Below are 26,367 nucleotides of genomic sequence, written 5' to 3' on the forward strand. Positions count from 1 at the left end.
TCTGATAACTAAGACATTACAAAATAGTTATAAAAATATACTAAAAACAAGAGCACATTTGTCTAGATAACCAATATTTTCTATTTCCATTAAAACTTGCCAACTATTCAACAAGAGAAGTAAGCAAAATTACACCATTACAATTTATTTCAATTCGAATAGAACATGCCAACTTACACGACATGACATTTCGTACAAAGGAGTTAACCTAAGTGTTTTATGCCGCTTAAAATCATGGATACTGCGCGAATGACCACAGCATAAACGTAACATGTGATTGACTGATTGCCATGGAAACATGAAGGTCACGTCGACTATCTTGTCCCTTTTAATTTTATAACTGCATTTATACACATTACCCCGTCGTGAAAACCTCAGCATGATTAATATTGGATTCGACGCCCATGTTATAACGTCATCAGTAAGTTTAGATTAATGTCAATTACACGAACTGCTAAACGTATCCGTTATTGCGAATTCGTGAGCCATAAAACACCAACATCTCATCTAAGTTTTAAGACTTAAATGAATTTGAGAAATAGAGCAGCTTAACTGACCGCACCGCACTCGAGCTGCTGCTGCTCCTTACCAAAGGCTGATAGGTGTCTGTGTGGCGCCTGTAAGACCTCTAGGAAATACACTGACTGAACTACGATATCAACACTTTTTCACCAAAGTTGTCCAAAACAGCCCTTACATTTATAACTAGTTGCTTTTCTGAAGCAAAAACAACCAAGTGGTTAAGTTGATAACAACACATATCATATTAATTTATTAATATTCATAATAACGAAGTCCAATTTCGGCGGGAACATCCCGTGAACTAGCAAATTAACTCCTATGACGGATACATTCGCAACTAACAGAAAAAAAAAACGAATTGGCATCGTGCTTTTTTGTCATACCACTTTGAATATGTGAATAAAATAACGTTATGCGTTTAAAACATTGACTTACTGACTTTATATTTCCTTACCTCTTCTTTCTCCGAAGCATTTTCTCGTGTGATACGCAAGATCTCGCAGACAGCGTTAAAACAGTCCAGTCTCGTGTAATCTCGCGAGATTACATCGCTACCTGTATATTCAATTATTTGTTACATCTTTAAATATTTTCATCAATTTCATAAAATGAGTTTTTACATTTTTTTCTAAATGATTCACAAATGATAAAACATTATTTTATTGTCTCTTTGCAACCGTTTACTTCACTGTTGTTTCAACGTTGTTTCAACGTTGAATCAACGTTGAACAAACAACTGACGTTATTTCAACCAAATTTCAACGTTGATTTTTAAGCATTTTATTAACCTTTTTCAACCGTTTACCATTCACCGTTGTTTCAACGTTGTTTCAACGTTGAACAAACAACTGACCTAATTTCAACCAAATTTCAACGTTGAAGGTCGGTCATATGCCCGCTGGGTGGGTTTGTTAGTCTCAGTGTCCTTGGGTTAGAGGACGAGACAGGGAGAGAGAAACAAAATCCTATTAGCGTAGGTGCCGTTTACACATAATGCAAGTGTCATACAGAATTATGGATGAAAGTGGGCTCGGTTCCAGAAAAGCCGACTACTGCGGCATACATGTATTTACTAGATGAATTATGTGAATGCTTTGTTAAAGAGAAATGTCTTTGGTTTAGACTTAAATTGATCGACTGTGTCTGATTCTTGTTGGGTAAATCATTCCAGAGCCCGGGGCTAAGTAGGAAAAGGATCGACCACCAGTTTAGACACTTTTGATATTATAGGGACAAATTACCGTAAAACTTCAAATAATAGCCCGGGCTTTTATTTTCCCAAACCTATCATCACACCAGGCGTCTAAAAGAGACAGGCGTCTATAAGAGACAGGCTTTTAATTTAATTGTTCCAGCATGACAGCAGGAGGTTACCACATATTACGTTTTATTTTTAATGTGTTTAACAAAGTAGTTCGTGTAATAACAACAGTCTTAAATTATTGGCAGTATAAATAAAGCAAACAAGGACATGTTATTTTATTGGTTGTTGCGTGAAATCTTACCCAGATACAACAGTGCTATTTTCTGATTGGCTATTGTGTAGCCTCTTTCTCTTTTTTTTGTATTGGCTCGCTCGACTAGAACTCTAGGGAAGATGGGCTTGATAGAGAGAGAGAGCAGTGCGGCCAGATACATTTTGGGCGCTGCAGCATATTAAATATGATAAATAGTGTTTCCGCGAGAGAAATACAATGTGTGGCGGGAGTGCATGCATGACAAAAGACTGAAAGCCCGGCTATTATCAGCGGCCTCAAAACACTACCGGCCCACCGGGAAAAGTCCCGACTCTCCCGATTGCCACTTCGCTACTGTCATCATCATAGATATGTATATAAAGGCTAGATGGCTCAAGGCGGAGTCAGCTGTGTCGTCACTTGGCGGCCATCTTAGGTCAGTGCTGCCATAGTGCTGCTCCCTGCTGCTGTGGACGGAAGGTGAGTGACATACGCCAACTAAAATGCTCGTAACTTGCTGAATTCTTGACGGATTTACAAACGGTTTGGTTTTTTACAAACGTTATTAACGTGGCTATAATTATGGATGCTTTAACATGTTTCATGAATTTTTTATTTATTTTTAGTATACGTATTCAGTGTCATAGGTACATCTTTGACGTTTATAACAAACCAATCCGTTTGAAAATCGGTAAAAAATTAAGCAAGTTATGGTCATTTAAAAGTACCTGCATCATTAAAACTCAATGCTACGAGTGAGCGAGCGCCCTGTCCTAAGATGGCCGCCAAAATGCGGACGTTCAACTCAATTGGCCATCAGCGCGGACGAGCCATCTAGCCTTTATATACATATCTATGGTTATCATCACCTCAATCCTGGCGACGAAGCTTGTTGTGTTGTCATAGTGATGAGTAACGGAACGACTGCGTCTGTCACGTGACATCTACGGTAAGCAAAAAAAAAACTTTAGCGTGTTCAATCTGCACCATAGAACTGTCTTAAACAGACTAACTGACGGGTTTTAGAAGATTAAATACAACCCGAAACTAAAAAACAGACCAGGCCTTTATTTGAGACAGCCCAGCAAACATTTGGACGTGTGATGACCGTTGAAAAGACGTCCGTTCGTCACGTCCCGTCCTGGTTGAAAAATAGTTCCAAAATGAAAATCCAACCGACGTCTTTGACGTCATCTGACCGTGAATCACACGTCTTTTCTGCACGGTCCGTGCACGTCTAAAAATGTCCTCTTCTGGACTGTAATATGAGTCTCTGCTTAATTCAGGCGTTATACTCACTTAAACGTGCATATAAAACAGGCTAGTTTGTACAATTGTAATAGGCAATTATTAAGGTTCTTAAAATACACAAATTCAGTCCAGTCAAACCTGAACGTCTTTAAAACGTTGTAATCACGTGTATTTCACAAACACATTAAAGAACACATTATTTATGGACACAAGCAAAAAAAAGAAGCATGTTCTGATTTAGCACTTTTTATTTTTTTAAACCGTTTAACTATAATAACAATTTCAAAATACTTTACTCTATAAAAGGATAGTTCACCCAAAATGATTATTTAGTAATTTACTCTCTCTTATGTTTCAAACCTGTATACTTTTCTATGTTCTGCTGAACACAAAGTTATTTGAAAGAATAGAAAGCAGATCTCACAACCCAGTACTACAATTGTAAAAAAAATTATTGACAGCTTGGTTACAAACATTTTTCAATCTTTGTGTTCAGCCGAAAATAGAAATGTATACAGGTTTGAAACATGTGGGTAAAAAAATTATAACAATTTTCATTTTTGGGTGAACTCTCTCTTTAACACATTACAGCTGTTTGGCTTATTTAGCTTGAGGTCGTCTGCCATAGCTGCATCTATTTCCGAGTCTGTGGCATTTGGGCTCCACCTCTTCACAGCATCTGAGGGAAGAGAAGAATGTTTCTTTTTAAAATAAATACAATTAAAATACAATACAATATATAGTATAAAGATGTTCTGCATTAAATAAGTGTTAGATCAGTTGTGGGGGAAACAGCATTTGTCCCCTCCCTCTACAAAACCACTGTGGTGCCCTTGAGAAAGACCCTTAACTAGGTTTGTAATTGTCAAAAAATGAACAGGATATTTCTGATAAAGACAGGTGAGCTGTGATGTCCCCTAAATCCATAAATCATAGCAATAAAAATTACATCAATATACAAAAACAAGTTTTTTAGATCAACATATTCCCCAAATTACCTTGAATAACATAATACAAAGGTGTGCCTTTAAAAGACTTCTTTTCCAGATGTCCACCACCCCTCATATTGAACTTTGCCATAAGACAATTAGACATCATTCTGTGAAATAAATGTATGATTACTTCACCTTAAACAAATTACCTAAATGGTCAATAAATCACAATTAACAGTAATGTGCAACATAGCAATTGCATGCAATGTTCAAACATAAACTATGTTTTAACATTTCACAACTACTCATCTATCATGTAACAAGTGCTATAAACTATATCCTCATCCATAAGTTTTGATGACAAGTAATGGCTTACACTGAAATTATGTTTTGATTTCTTGTTTTCAGTATGGCTGACTGTTTGAGCCACTACGAACATTAAAACTTCTGACAAGTAATGTGTGACAGATTAAATCCTGAAATGAAGTAATATAAATAGCTGGGTTAATGGTGGTAATCAACATATATTCCTGAAATATTATGGTGCAAGATTACACAATTCAAGAGAAATACATACCTGTTCATAACATTGTTCACGCAGTCTCTGACAGAATATCCACCAGCTCAGACAGTTGCTGGACCTACTTGTGAAAACAATTGAAATAATGTTATAGAAAGATAGATGGTAATATATATATATACATATTCTTTATGTCACAATTTACGCAGATCAACTTGTTATCAACATCTTTGATGTATTCATAATTTATTCATAATGCAAAATACACAGTCATATAGCATTTCTTACTTCTTGCATTTGAAGCTAAGGCCATAGGTGAAGAATCAGGTAGTCTTCATCCTGTTAGTTTTTCTTGTGTTACCTCACCTGGACAAATATAGTTAATTACATGGTAGTGTAATATTTTAACAGTATATATAAATAACTTCACAGTGTAATACTGCATTAGTTATGAAATTAGCTGTCTGTACTTTTAGGTCTTTGTGGTTGAGCAATGACAGACATTATAAGCTCTGTATTTGTAACTATTAACTCAGATTCAGAGAAATGTACATGTTTATACTCTAAGCTGTGTTGTCACTAATGTAAAATCTAGGGCTGCACGATAAATCACATGCGATATCATGCACATCTCGTCAGTAAAGCCAGTTCCTTGATTAGTAGTAAATTGCCATCACCTGCTTTCAGATGGATGCTCTATGGGATTGGGGTGCCCTCTGGTACTGGGGCGTCAATCCAGAATTTGGGATTGTAGAGAATACTATATAGACATTAAAAACAAAAGTAGTGAAAAATGACAAGTTATTTAAGGTAAGAAAGAACTCATTAATGAATGAATAACACCATAATTGTATGATTTAAAAAATCCTCTTTTAGGTGTATGACAATACACAAGAAAACAATACTATGCCTCTTTCGGTTGTCTGTAAGATGGCTGTTCATTATGTGACCCTGCGAAACAAATGACACCTTGCATGTAATTTCATTAAGTACAATAAACATACACATGCACAATGTATTTAAAAAAATACATAGTAGTGTAAAATATTAAAATAAATCACTTTTTATATCAAAGTTTTGGGATATTATGTTGACATTCAGGCAAAACCCTGACTCATGAAATACATTTTTACCTAAAAATGAGAATGACATTATAAAGGCAAAAGTGTATGCACTTAGGAGCCAAGCAATGTGTTTGTATAGTGTGGAAATGCACCAAAAAAATAACAAAAGTATCAGTAGCACGTACGTCTCATAGTGTCACAGCTTATTCTAGGCCAGGGTATAGATCAATCACACCATCTTGATACCGATGTTTACTGTCATGAAGTGTGCCTGTGTAAACAAAATACACCAAAACAATTTATATACATTTTTGAGTTTCATATCAAAATATATAAAAGTCCTTTATGAAAAAATCATGCTTTTTCGTAGTATTAAGCAAAGAAGTCAAAAACTTACTACTTAATGTAGGGTAGACACAGTCAGGGGTCGGGCACGTCTCATCCAAGTGTGTTGGACACAAAACTTGATCTTTAGCACAAAGAAGGACATGAGACACATTAGAACATTAACAAATGTGTAGACTGTTTAAGCCATATCTACAAAAATTCATATCTACAGTTTTCCATACCTTTTTTTATCGTTTGTAGAATGCGCATCTTTATTTGGTTTGTGTTGATCTTCAACTGTAAATAAAACAACATTGTAATTAATTATATTAACTCCACAATAACAACTCCAATTTGTTAATGTATTTTCAAACTGAGGCATTTACCTGACTTGGGTTTTGGGTGGTTATATTTTGGAGGGTCTGTGTAGGACACAGTGCCTTTAACAGCTTGTTTATTTTTATTTGGATGAGGTTCTGCTTTTCCTTTGTACAAAACAAAAGCAAAGGAAGTTAATCAAACAAACACTTAAGCTGAACTTTTAATGCAAAACAGTATTTAATATTTTGCATGTGCAATGTTTAGGCAATCAAATCATTGTAATTCCATTAATGCCAAATAACTTTTATTTTTCAGATAATTTACTTTCTGAAAGAGACTTTCAAGAGGCTACATTAATAAGTTACAGTAATAACTTTGACTGGATCCTTAAACATACTTTATACCATGTATAACTTCAAAGTACGTTAGCTTTTAGCCTTCTAGCTATTTTTTGCCATAGTCAGTGTGGACAATTCTGGCAACGTTTATTTCGGAGCCTTCGTATCAAACAAGTAAAACTTAAGCACGTTAATCAAACAATACACTATGTACTTACCCAACAGTAGATTTTGCATAATATATAGACAAAACTCCCTCGTAACCGCTCCTCGTGTTTGAATGTGAACTTCCGGAAGAACGCGTGACGTGACCACTATCTCGCGAGATAATCTGTCCTATCGCGGGATTTTGTAAAATCCCGAGATGTATCACTATATTTCTTAAAATAATCTAAAAAACACAGTTTTTGAAAATACATCCAACTCAGACCTAAATTGTGACCGGATATGTATCTGTTTTACATGCATACATTCAATAATAAAACAGGTTGAAATAATGACTAAAATGCAGTGGCTTTGCAATCACACGGGGCACTTTGTGATTATAATTTATTTAAACAAGATAAAGTTAATATATTTACTTTGTATACAAATCGTGTATTTCATAAAGATTATTCCGTTTTTTTCCTACGAGTCTAGTCTAGACGTGTAAAAGACGTGAGTAGACGTCTATTCATAACCTCTTAAAAACTACTTTGTTCACTTAAATTATTTATTGCAGTATTAACCAAGGTGTACGCACAGCATTTGCATATTTCACAAGGACTACATAAATGCATTTAAGGACATGTTGTGCATTTGTGCCGTCCAGGAGCGACTAATTTTGGACGGGGAGACAACGTTGATTTCGGACCAATATTACACCATTTGTGGCGTCCTGCCGCGACCTCTTTTGGCCGGGGAGACGACGTTGCCGTCCGACCAATGTTTGCTGGGAGGCGTTTATTTACCCAAACCTGTTGTCACACCAGGCGTCTAAAAGAGACAGGCGTCTTGGGACTCGGCTATTATTTGAAGTTTTACGGTAATGACCAGAATTTTGCGACCACAACGTACGCAGTGGATTGCATATATGTACTATGTGATATTGATACAGATATGTTGGTATTTATTTAGTTTGGTGATTTTACAAATTGCATGAACACTGAGATTATGTGTGAGCTAATTTTTCCTCTACTTTTGAGAAAAATAATTTCCTCGCACTGTAACATAGAGTATGTGACCCTTTTTTGATTGACTCTTTTCTACATAAAATCATCCTACATAATGTGAAAATATAACCTTGATATGTTTAATATTGACTGAGTAAGGTCATGTCAAAGATTGAAATCAATATGGAAAATAAAATCAAACTTAGTGGTCCTATACTCATAATTATAAGACTTTAGCCTGGATCAGACAGGATCACATATATTCATCACCTAAATTATGCCATGTATTGGGAGCCATGTGATTGGAAAGCTGCCTCAAAAGATGACCAGTCAAAAACAACAGGTAAATAATGAATCATTTTGGCTCTGGCCTGAATCACAGTCATGCAAATTTCCTCTCTTTATAAACTTAGGAGAGAGGCTGATTAGCATTCGTACCCTTGCATAATGAGTTTGCAAATAAAGCAGAATGGGGCCAAGTACGTAGACGTATTACGCAACTCAGTTTGGATTAAGTTTGTATCCCGTTTAACATCTGCATAAATTTATAGCTAATGGAAATGACATTTAGGCACCAAGATAATAGTGGAGACCCTCCAGTAGACCACTGCAATTTATTTTAATTAACAGTATACAAAACTTTTACTGCATTTTACAGCCAATTCAATTTTTTTCATTAATATCATGTATAGTTCAGATATTGTTTCACCAATTTTATCTTAATATCAGTAATTTCTCCAATAAGTGTACATTACAAGAGAAATTCATTGTATTTGTATATATTTTATAGTTTTTTGTTGAAATGTTAATATAAATAGTGTAACTGTAATCCTACCTTGTTGTCACACATCCTGTTTTATATTTGATACAGGAAGGTAAACTCCAGAAGAGGGCCAAAGCTGCAACACTAAAATAAACCAAAACATCGTTGGGCAGATGTTCATTCGCGTGGCTCGCTAAAAGTCGAGATGAATTCGTGCAGCTCTGCAACGCCAAGCAAGGTATTATAATTTTAAAACAAGTATGTATTGCTTACAGCAAATATTCTTTACAATAGGCTTGTATTTGTAAGCATTAGTTAATGCTTTAGCTAACATGAACTAACAACGGACTATACGTCTAGCATGTATTAATCATAGTTAATGTTAATTTCAGCATTTACTAATACATTTTTAATATCAAAAGTTGTAAGTGATACCATTAGTGAATGCACAATGAACTAACATAAACAATTGTATTGGCATTAAAGGCGGGGTGCATGATTTAAAAAAAAGGGAGTCGGGCGACAATCAGCAGTATAAGGGGCGTGTCTATTAACCGACATTGTTGTCTGGGTTGTGTATGTGTGGGGTGGGTCTATCAAATTATGATTCTATTGGGGTATGGGCGTGTTTGTTTAGGTGATTTCAAATGTCAACACTGGCTTTCGGAGATCATGCACCCCGCCTTTAAAGGGATAGTTTACCCAAAAATCATCATTCACCCACCCTCAAGTTGTTCCAAACCTGTTTAAATGTCTTTTGTTCTGTTTAACAGAAAGGAAGATACTATGAAGAATGTTAATAACCAAACAGATCTGGGGCACCATTCACTTCTATAGTATTATTTTATCCTACTATGGAAGTCAATGGTGCCCCAAAACTGATTTGTTGCAAACATTCTTCAAAATATCTTTCTTTGTGTTCAACAGAACAAAGAATCTCATACAGGTTTTTAACGTTAACAAAGATTAACGAATGCTGAAACTATGTTACTCATTGTTAGCTAATGCATTTCTTAGCTATTTCATTTCGGTTGCCTATACTTCCCTCGAGTACAGTCTCTTTAAAGGTAAAGGATATAATCCTCTGCAACATCTTTATATATTCGTTGTGTGTATGTGATTGCAAGTTGTGATTGGCTCTTGGCACCGACTCCAGCTTTTAGCTGAAGAGTGTTCAGTGTTATCAAACCAACTCATTCTTTACACCGAGCAGCCGAAGTGTGCTCTGCAGACCTTGTGTTCAGCCATAAATCACACATCTATGAGATCGACCCTTTTTCCTTTTACTGCCTAAGCCCTTTTGTACATTACTCTGAATTGGACAGGCCAAGAATTGTTAAGGAGAGGGGAAGCTGATGTGATTAACAACGGACTGTCTATGGAGATCTATTAAACACAAGAGCCTATGGTTTTGCAGAAACAGGAGGAGTTAAATAGTGGTGATTTTCCCCATGTAAATAAGTTGCTAGGATGTTGTTGTGTGACTGCTTTTTTTTGTGGTCGCTTTGATGTCAATGTCTTCGAGTGGTTGCGTTATTGCCAAAGACAGTCAAAAGTCTTTGATGTTGTGGTCCTTAAACTGCATTTACACAAGTGTGTTTATTTAAACACAACATTTATACTGCATTTCAGAAAAGATATCCATCCACACGACAGAAATGCATGAAACATTACCATGCATGCACACTGGGCATGCACGTAAAGTGTAAAAGAGCCGATTGCTTTATTAATGATTATTGTGCATGAAGATAGCCGCTGTAGTATAAAATGTTATATAATAATGTTGCAAATAACAATTAAATTAAAAGAAAAAAGTAACTGGATCGATTGCAGAACATAGAGGCAATGCTAGAAAATGTCTTTGACAAATAGGTTCCCTGCAAAAGCTCCAGAAACGAAGTCGGTAGCCAGAAATAGCAGTCAAAGCTTCTGTGCTCAATATGAAACAGTGGTGCATTCAGCACTGTAGGCAGCATTTCTAGTCTCTTAGCTGTAAGTCACAAAAGGGAATGGAGCAGTAATGCCCGTGTGCGATTTTCCTCTGTCGGCTCCAATGAAGGAGTATAATGAGCTCGGGAGAAAAATGTTCCTCCTCATTTCCCAGTGAAATTGATGCTTGTATCGCACTAGAGAGAGGCTTTTTAATTGTTGCCAATTCTCCAAAGAAATTAAATAAGATAAAACGTAGAGTAGCGTTTAACCCTATAGTGAGCACGTTTACATGCACAGCCTTGTGCGGATTATGCTGAATAAACTGATAATGTATGGGCTCATGTAAACGCTAAAACGGTTTTCTTTAATGATCTGCACAAGTAGTTTTTTGCGTATTATCTCGATTTTGCATTGCATGTACTGTAAACACTTTAACTGGCTTTTTGTTCATGTGTGCATGATGTAAGCACAAGTAACGCATAAAAGTCTGCGCTCGACTCAAGTAGTTGGCATTTACAGGTTCTCCAGACATGAGATACAACAGTATAGCTTAAGACAGATTTCCCGTCAGCTTCTTGAAGGACTATATGTGGGTCAGTGACAAAAACAGTTTGGCATGATGAGAAAATCTTTTTTTGTAATTGTTTTAAACGCATGCATCAGGTTTATTTCAATGCACAGTTTATTTATGTTAATTTTATGCAATAAAAAATTACATTTGCATCATTTTTATGTAAGTTAAGACTGAATGGACCTGAAAATGTAAAATTGTTTAACCGCCAATTGCGCCAAAGAATGTGAAATATTAAATATTTTATCCACCTTGATGGCATGTAACGTAATCATCAGAAAATAATTTTAAAATAAAATTTTATTAGTTATTTCTAAATGTAAAATTGAATGCGTTTTTGTAATATTTTTCCATGACATATGCTGAAAACAGCTCTGTTTTCTAAATAATCTTTGACAAATTATGTAAAAATGTATGTAAAAAATCATATTACACTAAACTAGATGAATATATTTCATTCCACATTTTTTATGAATATATTTATATTTTAACTAAAAAAATACTCGTTACACCAATTTACACACACCGGTTACACCACATTGACATTTTTGCAATTTTCCCCCAAATATTCTTTCAAAATAAAAAGCATATAAAAAAAGCGAAATAAAAGCAGAAATTTTAGGCTTGAATGTATGTATGTATGCAAGTAATCTGCAAATTTATTTTGAAATTTTAACCCTTTTACATTTAATTCATCCATACGGACACAAAATTATTACCGTTACGTCATTGACCCATGTACTATAGGCGTCACCAAATCCCATGCAAACACATTTTTAGTCATAGCCGTTTTTTTTATTTGCATGTAAGCGCAGATTTTTTTTAAAGTGATCTGCTTATTTTGTGCATGTAAAAACGCATTTACTGTTTATTAATTTTTTTACAAGATGTAATATAAGTCTCAGGTGTCCCTAAAATGTGTTTGTGAAGTTTCAGCTCACAAATACCCCACAGATCATTTATTATAGCATGTCCAAAATGCCCCATTTGAGTGTGAACAAAACCGCACTGGTTTTGTGTCTGTACCTTTAAATGCAAATGAGCTACAGCCCTCCCATATCAAAAGAGACGGTGAGCGTTTTTCTATTTTATGAATACAGCCTGATTCAATAGTATCTCACTATTGAGATATGGTTGACAGCATAATGTGGTAAAACTAAGGCTATGTTGTTAGTCAGTGGCTGTGGGTGGGGCTTTATCAGTGTGATGTCACATTAACAAGAGAATGTCTAATAAGACTGATTTGATGTAATGAGGATAAAAAAAGAGTGGGTGGATTTTTTCCCTTGTGGAGTGATTGTGTTCACACACTGACAGCACACATTTATGTTCAAACAACATGTAAAAGTGAATTTTGCATAATAGGCGGCCTTTAAGGTTAAACGTCTGTCTGTGCATGTATCCAAATGTCTTAGAGTTGTGTAAGTGTGTTGCATATTTATAACATATTATATACATATTTATAAAAAGAAGTAAATCACCTGGGTAAATACCTAATTTTAACCAGATTTCTTCTCATTACAAAAAGTCTCACAGTTAATTAATTCCCTCGCATCTTCTTTCATATGCAGATCCGTCAGAAGGCTTAAATAATACATTCACTTGGATCGGCAAGCTGGTGTCCCATTTTTGCTACCGAACAGAATGTGCTGCCAATGACAGCTTGCAGCACAAAACCTTCATCCTCAACTAGTCCCCAACTAGTCAAATGCACTTTCATTGAAAATGGTGTAGAAAGAGAGAAAATAAAATAGTGACTGATATTGAATTTAAGTAGTATGACATGGGGTTAGGTTAGTACTGTACTGTTCATCGGTTTAGTGCTTCTGCCGTTCCATAATAAGGCTTAGGAGTCATGATGAATTATATGCATCAATCTTTGTAAAGGCCACAGTGTAGCGTCAGACTACGACCCTTCGTTCAGAGTCAATCTTTTTGAGATGGCATGGGCATGTTGTTTAAACTGCAGCCCTGCTTTATATCGTCCCCGTTAGGTTGAGCCTCTTCAAATTTATCCCCTCTGGAAGATCCGCTCCGCTCTTCAATTTCTGTCAAAAATCATAAACATAACCCTCGCTTTCACTTTTTATAGGCTAAGAGCCGTTTCACCTAATGCACTGAAGCAGATGGCCGACCCTTCGAGCCATTTCTGGAGATATGGGTGATAGCATTCTTCACATTTCTCAAAGAGTAAAAATAGACTTAAGGTTGCTTTTTGCTTGTGCTTCTGGGGTTGACTGTTGTCTTATAAGGATGTCTGCTTTTAGGGCTTCCAGCGAACTGACAAAGGTAATTTATAGCAAGGACGTGTAAGGACAGAATATAGAAATGCCAAGGGAAGCAGCAATTTATCACTTTATTTAAATAACAATAAGAACAAAGGGGTACGATAATAGACTGTGCACGCTAGAAATTGGTTCATTGTTAACCTTGAGTTAATGTTAGGGATGCTTAACGATTAATCACGATTAATCGATAGCAGAATAAAAGTTTTTGTTTACATCATATATATGTGTGAACTGTATATAATAACTTTGTATAAATAAATGCACACACATGCATGTATATATTTAAGAAATGTTTACATGTGTATATACATTTGTATATTTATTTATAATTTATATTATATATAAATATAAATACCTAATATATAAAAATATTTTTTTCTTATAATTATACATGCATGTGTGCATATTTATATATTCATAATTATTATACACAGTTCACACACATATATGATGTAAACAAAAACTTTTATTCTGTTATCGATTAATCGCGATTAATCGTTAAGCATCCCTAGTTAATGTAATGAGTTAGTTAACCAATCCTGTGTGGTCATGTTTTAAGATTTCACACGTAGGGCCCTACTGTATCTTGCACCCAGCGCAATTGACTTTGTCAGTCGCATGTATCATTTGTATTTTGCACCGGCGCACAGCGGGTTTTTCCCTCCACAGACGCACGTCGGCAAAACTAGGGAATGAACTTGCGCTCCCTGGGCGGTTCAGCGCAAAAAAGGAGGCGTGTTCCAGCGCAAACCTCCCTGATGCTATTTTGCAGTATCAAAAAACAATTGCGCCACTGACCAAAAAAACTAGTCTAAAGTCAGTGGTGCGTTGCGCGTTGTTCATTATGCTATTTTAAGGGCGCATGCTTGACCATAATGTATAGCGTGCACAACGCACACACACTTTGCTTATCTAATCTACACAGATGCAACAGTTATTTTTGCAAATCATAAATTGTTACAATAAAAAATATTAACACATGAGATAAGGGGAATCATAGTGGTGAGCATTGTGGTGATAGTTTTTAATTATTGTGTGGCTGAGTATCATGCATTAAAATACGATTAAAATATTTTCATACATTTGTTGTGTGGCTGTATTACGTTTATTTTATATAAATAATAATTAAAATGTTTTCATAAGAAACCTTAATGTATATGAACTTGATTTGTAAGTTTACTTTGGGGTTGGACCTTGCTTGCGTTTCTTGGGTCTGATTTCAAAGCCCCCAAACCCTTTCAGCGGTGAGGGTGGACGCAGCGATGTCCTCTGCTGGTGTCAGGTCCTGTGTAGAGGCAGATCCAACTCCCGTTACACGGCGTGCCCGATTTATGCTGGCAAGCTTGGGATTCCCCCATCTCCTGACATCATTGTAGCGCTTGGCGCAACGATGGGGATGCCAGCTGATGAGACAATTGTGGCTATTTCCTCTCACGCCTGTTAAACCGACGCTGATTTGGGCGGGTTTCTCCTATCCCCATACAAAACAACTTCTCTGTCTTTGACAGCTCTTACAAGAACGTCGGTCTCCTCGGCTGTGAACCTCTCCTGGCGTGCGCCTGGTAAATCCGTCATAATAATAGCAACCCGCCATGGAACTTGCGCCCTTGCGTTTAAAGGGAATGTTGGATAGCGTTCTGATTAGTTTATTTGACGTTACGCCCAAACCACACCTATGAATAATGAACCTACTTCAGACCAACCCCTTATTGATTTGCGCCTGGCGCAAGAGTTTTTTCTCCCACCGGGAAAATAGCAACAGCGCCCAAGATCCGCCCACAAACTCACTTGCGCTTTGCGCTTCGCACTTGCGTTTCAGATCGTTAAAATAGGGCCCTAAGAGTTTGGTTATAAAACGTAATAAATCCGTTTCGACTAATTTTGGTAAAAATATGTTTTCTATACCAAGAAAGTGACAAGTGAAAACAACTATTTTCTATCACAAACTTTCACATAGCATCCTTAGGTTATAATAACATTAAAAATTCAAATCCAAAAGATTTTTTTATAAAAACTGATTATTTTTTCCGCAAAATGCAGTAAATCCATGACAAGTTTTTTTTTTAAATGTTATAAATCTATTGAATCAATTTATAAATGTGCATTCAGTTTTGCCATGTTATATTCATTTAGTTAACTAGTGCACTCAAAAAAACGATTCAAGGCCTTCTTAGAAATGACACATTAAAATTGTGTTCAATTAATTTAAAATACCTCATTAAGAGCAATAAGTATACATATTTAATTATCCTAACACAAAATGAAAATGTACAATAATTTATTGATTTCTTTTTAATTGCGTTAAGACAATTAGATTGAGTTTGGATTCTGGAAAAATAATTTCCCAGCATGCTTTGCATTCAACAGCTTTTGGAGAGTAATTTTTTTAATTAAGTGTTATTTTATGCATTTTTAGGTAAAGAGAAAGACTTAATAGTGTTTAATGTCCGTTTATCTTATTGATTTAGAAGCGTTTGTGTTATATTTTTTCAAATTGTTTGGTTACCATCGTGCAGAAGAGTGGCGCTTGTGGTTAGGTTGTGGATGTGACGCATTTCTCTCAATGAGCACTAACTGTGTTAATGCCTGTTTGGAGATCAGTCTCTTCTCACATGCTCATCCAAAGTGTCATATGTTATTATTATTAGCATATTAACATGTGCTTATGCTAATTAGTATGACACAAAAACCTTTTATATAAACTACTTGAGTTATTCAGACTACACTACATTGAGTTATTCAAACTACGCTAAATCGAGTTATTCAGACTACACTAAATTGAGTTGAGGCAACTAATTGAGTATTGCCATTTACTTTAAACTGAGTTGGACTAACTCAATTTATTTTTATTTTGTAAAGCAGTTTTTTATGAGTTAGGGGTACACATTCATATTGGATGGAAATCCTGCCCACAATTTTATTGAGTTAATCTGAGTGTGGTGTACACTGATTAAACATTAACGGCATTAATCCAAACACTTACTTTGTCAAATTAAGAACACTGTCATTGCTGCTGTCATCCTTGGGGACATCATCGCTGAACTTTTTTGACAGCGATCAGCTGTAGGATTCCATGTGTATTCAACGCACCGCCATTGTTATTTACAATGCGTGGAATGGTGCGGTGTGATTTGTTGAGCAGATTTATTGCATTTTTCAAAGAAGGAGGACTGGCGTTTATCGCGTTTTGGGAAAAAAGGGAGTAAAGATGACAGAATAACACGGTGGATATTGGATTTTTTTACAATACTGATTTTGAAGGTAACAGTTTTTTTAAATGGCATTTATCGCATTTTGGAACCAAACTCTTTATATGTAATCCCTGGTTTGACATTTTTTTTACTTATCTATGAAATTATCTATAAGATTTTCTGAAAGCTAGACCGTCTCATTTAAGTTCGCTTTGTGGACTTCGGAGGCTGCGTCCTTTGAAGACAAAGGTCGTTGCATCCTTCAAAGGATTCAGCCTTCGAATTGGGACACAGCTTATATATTTAATAATTTTCCATAGGGCTCCAAAACAATGAATCGCAACTAATCGTTTTGCAGAATACACACAGATGCAAGTATATATTAAAAAAATATTTATTAAAAAAATATTTACATGTGTATATACATTCTTATATTTATATATAATTTATATTATATATAATTATAAATATTTTATATATATATATATATATATATATATATATATATATATATATATATATATATATATATATATATATATATATATATATGTAAGGGATAATGTAGAGGCAGCCGGTAGTTATCTGGAAATAAGGCCCGACAGTGTGATCAGGACCCGACGCGAAGCGGAGGGTCTTGTATCACACTGAAGGGGCTTATTTCCCGATAACTACCGGCTGACTCTACATTATCCAGCTTATTTCACGGCTACTTGTCACATAAGAAAAAAAACTGGACATGAATATGAATTTGAAACATTTTATTGGCATATTTGTTTTAAATTAACATTTTTTATCCTTCCGCGAAACTTTGCACAGATGCATAAAATGATCGTAATACCTTATTAAGATCCTCTGCTTCATACTTGTCTGTCTCCATTTTTTCTCTTTTAGCCAGTCTTTGAGAAGTTTTAATGCCCATTCTGTTTTTTTTGTGTGTTGGCTTCGTAGCTGTCATGCTCTATTTTGTCAAGTTCAGTCTCAGTAAGCTCTCTGTGTCTTGTCGTGGTTGTCCAGTGTTTGTCACAAGATGGCGCCAAACAAACAGTAATCTTTATTGATCTTTATTGGCGCGGAGCGATCTTTCTCGTAAAAGTAGTACCGGCTATGCGTTATTATTTTGGAGCGGTTATTATTCGAAAAGAACGAACCTGCAAATGTCTCAACTGACCAATCAGAATCAAGCATTCCAGAGAGCCGTGTAATAAATATATATATAGACCGTTTCATTGGCCGCATGTGCGGTGACGTGATAAGCGTCTGGTCTGAACTTTAATTCCGGTTTCTGTTTGTTTAATGGTCTGACTAGTTGCTGAAACTGAACTCTTAAACAAATACCTCGTCTAAAATAACAAATGCTTTGGGTTCCTATTTAATCTACATGTTGTTTATTTTGCTTGTTATATAAATAAAGGACTTTGTTGTTATTTATTCTTTGCAGAGTTTACTGGAAGTTATGTGATGACCACAAAAGCCGCGTGTTTATGTTGTTACTGAAACCGTCTATGATATAAGTATAAAAATTATACATGCATGTGTGTGTATTTATATATACATAATTATTATACACATATACAGGTATATACAGTACAAACACATATATGATGTAAACAAAAAACTTTCATTCTGCAAATAATTAGTTTGCGATTAATCGTTTTGCAGGTTTTTATCTTTAGTCTTTTTCTAAAGCTGCTTTGAAGCAATAAAACATTACAAAAAGTCCTGTACAAATAAAAGTGACTTATATTTTAGGCATTGTTTAGGTCCAATTATTGTTGCTCTTAGGTCCAATTATTGTTCTATGATTGACTAACATTAAAATCGACACTCAAATACCAGTGTGCTATATCTGTTTAGTAATAACTGATTAGAAATAGGAACCGATCAATCAAACTGAGATGTAATCTCAGAATGACAGGAGCAGTTCCACTCCTCTGCGCTGTCTATTGGATTGATGGAAATGCTTTTCAATATAATGCATAAACTGCTGACCGACCCCCTGGCAGATCGGCTCATCCAATACACTTCAGCACCGATGAGATCCTCACAGTCAGAGATTGTTGAAAAGTCTCATCAGCTACAAGCTGTCTGACACATAATGTGTAATAGCATGGCTGTAATCTGGTTTTAGGAGAAAAGCAACGTTTATTAGCATGTTTCATTATGTAAAGCACATTCATCATTTACTTCACTTAGGAAATTTACTTTATTAATTGTTGAAGTAAGTTGTAGTGATAGCCCAATACATCTGCTATTCTGAGATTCCCTGCATTCTCTAATAATCAAGTCTGCTTGGCCAAATACAGTAAAAGATGTCATTTCTTCCCTCTGCCAATTGTTTCCTTTAGACAGCAATAAAATGAAATTTAATTAAACTGCTTTACATTTATATCTGCATTAATATCGCTCTCTTTGCTCGAGAGATCTCATTAGCTTTGGAATAAAAAAATGTATTTCGGTTGACAGTTAAACGGTGACACCAAACTTAAGTTAAAGTCATATATTGTCATGTGCACAAGTACTCTGTACATAGTAATAAAAAAAAAAATCTTCACAGACAATAGGCAAGGCCGAATACAATAGACAGCACTGCTATGAACCCAAAATATGCACATGTACAAAAATATTCATAATATAATATAATTACAAAAACACAATAAAGTGACAAGACAATAAAATAACAAGTATCACATTAAAGGGGACATTTCACAAGACTTTTTTAAGATGTCAAATCTTTGGTGTCCCCAGAGTAAGTATGTAAAGTTTTAGCTCACAACAATATATAGATAATTTATAACATGTTAAAATTGCCACATTATAGGTTTGAGCAAAAATGTGCCATTTTGGGGTGTGTCCTTTTAATGCAAATGAGCTGATCTCTGCACTAAATGGCAGTTTTGTGGCTGGATAGTGCAGATTAAGGGGCGGTATAATCCCCTTCTGACATCACAAGGGCAGCCAAATTTCAATGACCTATTTTTTCACATGCTTGCAGAGAATGGTTTACTAAAACTAAGTTACTGGGTTGATCTTTTTCACATTTTCTATGTTAATAGAAGCACTGGGGACCCAATTATACACTTAAACATGAAAAAAGTCAGGTTTCCATGATAGATGACAGCAGACCACGGTTCAGATTTGCGTCATAATGTTATGCGTAGCAGCCATTCTCCTTTGTTGTTCAATGCAAAAATAATACTTTCGGTTGACAAGAAAGGCACAATCTTTTATATTTATGTTCGTCATTGTGGTTTAGGCATCACGTGCGAGTAAAATACAGATTGACTTCGGTTCCTCGCTTATGGCGCTTTTTCATTGCATAGTTCACCACGGGTCAGGTCGTGTCAGCTCACCTTACTTTGAAGTGGTACTAAACTCAATGAAAAAGCTAACCAAGCCAGATTGGGTGGGATTATAGACGTGTTGTTATATTTGCGCTGCCTACTGCTGTGACATCATACAAAACAAGGGAGAGAGCATCGTTGGAATGCAGTGTTTCCCATACACTGCAAAAAATGATTTTCAAGAAAAAAAATCTTAGTATTTTTGTTTTGTTTTCAGTAAAAATATATAAAAATTCTTAAATTAATAATATATATAAATTTGTCTTGGTGAGAAAAATGACCCAAGAAAATAAGTCTAGTTTTTAGACCAAAAATACAAGCAAAAATATCTGCCAATTAGGTAAACAAAATTTTCTTGATTTTTTCTTGAATTTAAAACAATTCTCAATAATTTTTTGCTTACCCCAATTGGCAGATTTTTTGCTTGTTGTATGCACAAAATCACTTACATTTTTATATTTTGAAAACAAGACAATAATACACAGATTTTTTTTCTTGAAAATAATTTTTTGCAGTGAATGATTAAAGTATTGTTATTGGGAGGTCGTGAGCTTGGAGAAATGTACTGTACACAACAAGTTTATAAAAATATAGCTTAAATGTCTGATATAAATAGAGAGCGCTGCTAAACAGCTGACGAGATGTAGTTTCATAAGCGAGTTGAGGCTTGCACCAGGAAATGCGTCACAACCTAACAATCAGATAACAATGGGGAAAACATTTGAGGAATAGTGAGAAAAGACTTTATTCTTTGAGGTAGATTGTACAATAGTTGAATTATAGTTCATAAGCGAGAGCTCTCATGAGTCATCCTTTTATGAGAAATTGTGCATGTTCAAATGTCAAGAAGAAAATGTCTCTCCAATCATTTCAGGTTCTGCAGCCTACGCACGCGTTCACACAGCTGGACGTTTAATAAGCTCGGAAATAAGCACATTACTGTGTTTGTTCTAGCACCTTCTTTCTCCTGCGGTGCTTGTAATATAAAATCATTTCCTGGAGTTTTTTCAGAAATTGATTTAATTAATCGTATTGAGCACAGCCCTCAATATCTTTGTCTAGACACTGAACATGTCAAAGGTTTCCCGTGGGATTTTGAGACAGGTTTGAATGCTGGTCCTTACCTCAAAGTGGAATATAAAACAGTGAAACAGTGGACAGTGACACAATGATGAGGTTTACTATTGTGTTTTTTTGGGGGGGGGGGGGTGTAAGTAGAGTAAATACAGGTAACATAGGACACTTTTTATATAGGCTATTGATTTTAACCTTTGTGCATTGTTTAAATTCACTACCACTAAATTAAACGGCTTTGTATCAATGGCGTAAGCACATTTTTCGAATCGAATTTAGTGTTTAAGAAAAAATTTTAAGATTTTTTTGCTTACCTCATTGCCAGATTTTTTTTGCTTGTTTTATGCACAAAATCATTTAAATTTGATATTTTTGGTCTAAAAACTAGACTTATTTTCTTGGGTCGTTTTGCTCATCAAGAAAAAGCATCTTAATTTAAGAATTTCTTAAATATTTCTTAGATAAAATAATATTTCAAGAAAAAATGACTTTCTTACAGAGGGCCCTATTTTAATGATCTGAAACGCAAGTGCGAAGCGCAAAGCGCAAGTGACTTTGTGGGCGGATCTTGGGCGCTGTTGCTATTTTCCCGGCTGGAGAAATAACTCTTGCGCCAGGCGCAAATCAATAAGGGGTTGATCTGAACATTATTCATAGGTGTGGTTTGGGCGTAACGTCAAATAAACCAATCAGAACGTCAATCAACATTCCCTTTAAACGCAAGGGCGCAAGTTCCATGGCGGGTTGCTATTATTATGACGGATTTACCAGGCGCACGCCAGGAGCGGTTCACAGCTGAGGAGACCGACGTTCTTGTAAGAGCAGTCAAAGACAGAGAAGTTGTTTTGTATGGGGATAGTAGAAACCCACCCAAATCAGCGTAGGTTAAACAGGCGTGGGAGGAAATAGCCACAATTGTCTCATCAGCTGGCATCCCCAGGACGTTGCGCCGCAAGCGCTACAATGATATCAGGAGATGGGGGAATCCCAAGCTTGCCAGCATAAATCGGGCACGCCGTGTAACGGGAGGTGGATCTGCCTCTACACCGGACCTGACGCCAGCAGAGGACATCGCTGCGTCCACCCTTACTGCTGAAAGCCAAGAAACGCAAGCAGTCCAACCCCAAAGTACACTTACAAATCAAGTTCACATACATTAAGGTTTCTTATGAAAACATTTTAATTATTATTTACATAAAATAAACGTAATACAGCCAAACTTATGAAACATTTTAATCGTTATTTGCATGAGAATATTTTTAACGCAGCCACACAAAATAAATAAAAACTATCACCACAATGCTCACACCTATGATTCCCCTTATCTCATGTGTTAATATTTTTTATTGTAACAATTTATGATTTGCAAAAATAACTGTTGCATCTGTGTAGATTAGATAAGCAAAGTGTGTGCGTGTTGTGCACGCTATACATTATGGTCAAGCATGCGCCCTTAAAATAGCATAATGAACAACACGCAATGCACCACTGACTTTAGACTAGTTTTTTTTGGTCAGTGGCGCAATTGTTTTTTGAAACTGCAAAATAGCATCAGGGATGGTTTGCGCCGCAACACGGCTCCTTTTTTGCGCTGAACCGCCCAGGGAGCGCAAGTTCATTCCCTAGTTTGCCGACGTGCGTCTGTGTAGGGAAAAACCCGCTGTGCGCCGGTGCAAAATACGAATGATACATGCGTCACTGACAAAGTCAATTGCGCTGGGTGCAAGATAGGGCCCTTCGTGTTTTTGTCTTGTTTTCAGTAAAAATATCAATAAATTCTTAAATTAAGATGCTTTTTCTTGATGAGCTAAAAGACCTAGGAAAATAATTCTAGTTTTTAGACAAAAATATAAACTTTAAGGGATGATTTCCCGGAGAGGGACTAAGTAAGAAAGTCATTTTTTCTAATGTACATTTATTTTAGTCTAGGACTATTCTAATGTCCGAGAAACCGCACAAGAGGGTTTTAAAGTCACAAACGGAAGTAGCGATTGTCTTATTTTACCCGTCGTGATGTATATCTGAGTGAAACGGCTTCTGAAATGAAAAAAAAAAGGTAGGGCGGGACTTGAATTCGTCCATCGAGAATTGATTGGGTTGCTGGACGTTGGGTCGTGTAGCTATTTGCTAATCGCTGTGATTTATTCACGGACCCTGCCCTCCCACCATTCCTCATGACCCGATTTAAATCATAATCGATCATTAATCTTAGATTAAAGATTATGAGGGAACATGATTTTAAAAAAAAATGATGCTCACAGATAAGTCATTTGTAAAAAAAACATAATCCAAGAATTAGAAGTTTTTAATTTCACTTTCATTGTGACTTAAAATAATTAACTGCAATTTTGCCGTGGTCATTTACAGATCCCAATATTTTATACTGCTTTCTATTTATTAGTCGGAGCCGATGGTCTAGTGGGCAGCGCTCCGACATGTGGTGCTTTTGCACTCTCTGTGACCCGAGTTCGATTCCCGGCTCGTGGTCATTTGCTGATCCCATACCCCTCTCTCCTCCCTGTACTTTACTGTCCTCCCCTCTATCACTGTTTAAATAAAAAAGGCAAAAATGGGCAAAAAAATATATTGCTTTAAAAATATCCACATTATGGATTAACAAATGTAAATGAATATTTTTCCATTATTATTTGGTACAGTTTTATATACATTTTAATGTACATATTCAAAAAGGAACCTGGCCAACAACTGCTTAACTCTCACACTGTAAAAAGAATACTGTGAAAAATACAGTAACTTGCTGGCAGCAATTAGCTAGTAAGTTGCTGTATTTCATTTCACAGTATTCTTACTGTAAATGTAACTGCAGTAAAATTAAAATTACTGTGAACTCTTTTACAGTAATAATCACAGTACTGTATTTCATAACTACTACTGTAATAGGGATTACTGCATTTATTTTGTGTACTGTAAAATGAAGACACTGTTTGTCACAAAAATGGCATTTATTTTCTCACTTTAAATTACAAAAATTCATAATTTAAAAATAGCATAGCATACATTTTTTTCAACATGTTACATTTTTTCTGTGAACATCTCAAATCTTTTCTGAACACATACATTTTTTTTATATGTTAACATTTTTCTGTGAATATTTCATTTAATTTCAACACTTCATACAAAAACACTTTTCTGAACACACAAAACAATCAATATTTATTAAAATGTTTCTGGTAAATTACAAATGCATAAAAATTAAATGATTTACATTTACAGCAGGATTTCAAACCTGAATATTGTTTTTCTCCAAGACGTTTTTTTTTTCAGAACTATTATTCTTTTAAAACTGGACCTGAACTAGTTGACTTCCTGGGCTGGACTCTACCCTGTAGTGAAAGAAATGGACTATTAATGTAAAAGTTTATAAGCAAGACAGATGGGTTGATGACATATACATAAAAGTTTACTTCACAGTGTTTTAAAGGTGCGGTGTGTAATTTCAAGAAGGATCTCTTGACAAAAATGAAAAATAATATACAAAACTTAATTATCAGGGGTGTATAAAGACCTTTCATAATGAACCGTTATGTGTTTATTGCCTTAGAATGAGACGTTTTAACTACATACACAGAGGGTCCCCTTACATGGAAGCCGCCATTTTGTGCAGCCATGTTTCTACAGAAGCCCTTAACGGACAAACTTTTTTACTAAGTTGTCTCCAACTATGACATGTTTGTCCGGTGGCAGCTACCGTAGTTTCTCTATGGACTGAGCAGTTGGTTGCAATTCACAACTTCACCACTAGATGCCGCTAAAATTTACACACTGCACCTTTAAATAAACAATTTTTATTTTTTTATATGCTCTGTTGGTGGTTTGTGGAGTAAAATCTAATATTTATTATTTAATAACTGTCTACATTAAAGGCGGAGTGCACAATGTTTGAAAAACGCTTTGGAAAAGGAGACGGGCCGACTACCAAAACACACTTAAAGCCAATGAGCAGTAAGGAGCGTGTCTACTAACCGACATCCTTGCTGGGTTGCGTATGTGTGAGGCGGGTCTTTTAAAAGAAGGTCCAGATTCTATTGGGGTAGGGGCGTGTTTGTTTAGGTGATTTCAAATATCAACATTGGCTTTCAAACATTGTGCACTCCGCCTTTAATACTATTATAAAATTATACATGAATATCCCACATTTCTGCCACAATACCATGTTTACAGTTAGTGATACACCAGTGAAATTTATGGTAAATATTTGTTGATTTTTGAATGGAAAAGTATTGTTTCACTCGACACGCCAAACACATATTTTGAAATGATGAACCACACACATGACGGGCTACATACATGTTGTGACAAACTTCGCATCGTGCGCCCTCGAAAAAAGAAGTCACCGGCCGCCACTGCATTAGAGCTGTGCTGCTTTTCTACCGTTTGCATGGCGAGTTAAATTAAACGTTTGATGTTTAACAATAGCACAACAGTTGATATAAACAAAAATAAACACTTTAAGAAGTATTTTACTAATCGGGTAGTTGGTTAAAGAATGAGTACTCAAATATTTGTTCCCATTCCTAGTAAAAACTATATAAAAAACAAATAAGTGCTTACCTCTGGATAAATTCCAATGTAGTGGCTGCATCATACATGGCTAGAGCAGAAGTAAAATCACAACGGTCACTCAATTGGAGGAGAACTCTGCCCTCGATGGAAAGCATCCATTTTTTCCCCCAGAATGGACTCTCCTAAAAAATATTAAATAAAAGTTGACATTGCACAGTATTCAATCTGATATGGTTTACTATTTTACATAAGCAAAATTTATTGAAAACACTAGCCCTACATAACTACCTCTTTTTTTCCTATTAGATCAATAACCACTAGAGATTTTTGGAATGTATGTGCAAGATGACATAAAATTTTGTTCACACCACACAGTGACTCGATACAAATATGCTTTATAGATGAAGTAACCCTTAAAATTGGCATCTATTGTGTATGTCGAGTGCTGGGATCTTACCGAGCATGATGAGCCTTGGAGTGCTTGGCAGGGAAATCTGGGCCTCAGCATCTGTTTAGGTGGAAGTTTTCTGTAACACAAAATAAACAAACAAATAAAAACTATTAGAAATCACAAGTACAATATTCATGAGAGAAAAAGTGTGTCAATACTGTACAAAAATAACTTGCATTAACCAAGAGAAAAACAGCTTCTCCTGTTGCATGGTTTCTGTGCACTTTAACATGTTTGATATATTAATATATATATAAATCATAGAATAAACAACATTGCTTGCATTTGAAAATCATCATGCATGCCAGTTCATGTAACTTATGTACCTGGAACTATGGTCGATGGC

The 26,367-nt window shown here is 35.6% G+C and overlaps 2 long non-coding RNA genes across 8 annotated transcripts in view; one reads left to right on the forward strand and one right to left on the reverse strand.

Annotated features, from left to right (window-relative positions):
- Nucleotides 1–3,474: 3,474 nt before the first annotated feature.
- Nucleotides 3,475–7,061, reverse strand: LOC135776024 (uncharacterized). 7 transcript variants are annotated; one of them, XR_010544010.2, is made up of 12 exons: nucleotides 6,951–7,061; nucleotides 6,460–6,558; nucleotides 6,316–6,370; nucleotides 6,144–6,215; nucleotides 5,932–6,017; nucleotides 5,593–5,633; nucleotides 5,360–5,442; nucleotides 4,971–5,048; nucleotides 4,740–4,803; nucleotides 4,539–4,638; nucleotides 4,229–4,329; nucleotides 3,475–3,909 (listed from the first exon to the last, which is right to left on the reverse strand). It is a non-coding gene; the product is annotated as an uncharacterized lncRNA (long non-coding RNA). The 7 variants fall into 7 exon arrangements; XR_010544009.2 differs by having other exon boundaries at nucleotides 4,740–4,806; XR_012335596.1 differs by lacking the exon at nucleotides 4,971–5,048.
- A 1,684-nt stretch (nucleotides 7,062–8,745) lies between these two features.
- The window catches only part of LOC135776023 (uncharacterized), a 93,185-nt gene continuing 75,563 nt past the window's right edge, over nucleotides 8,746–26,367 (forward strand). Inside the window, exon 1 of the long non-coding RNA XR_010544008.2 lies at nucleotides 8,746–8,884. This is a non-coding gene — a long non-coding RNA (uncharacterized lncRNA). The remainder of the gene's footprint in view (nucleotides 8,885–26,367) is intronic.

Source organism: Paramisgurnus dabryanus, chromosome 21 (assembly GCF_030506205.2).
Source record: "Paramisgurnus dabryanus chromosome 21, PD_genome_1.1, whole genome shotgun sequence".
Lineage (NCBI taxonomy): Eukaryota > Metazoa > Chordata > Actinopteri > Cypriniformes > Cobitidae > Paramisgurnus > Paramisgurnus dabryanus.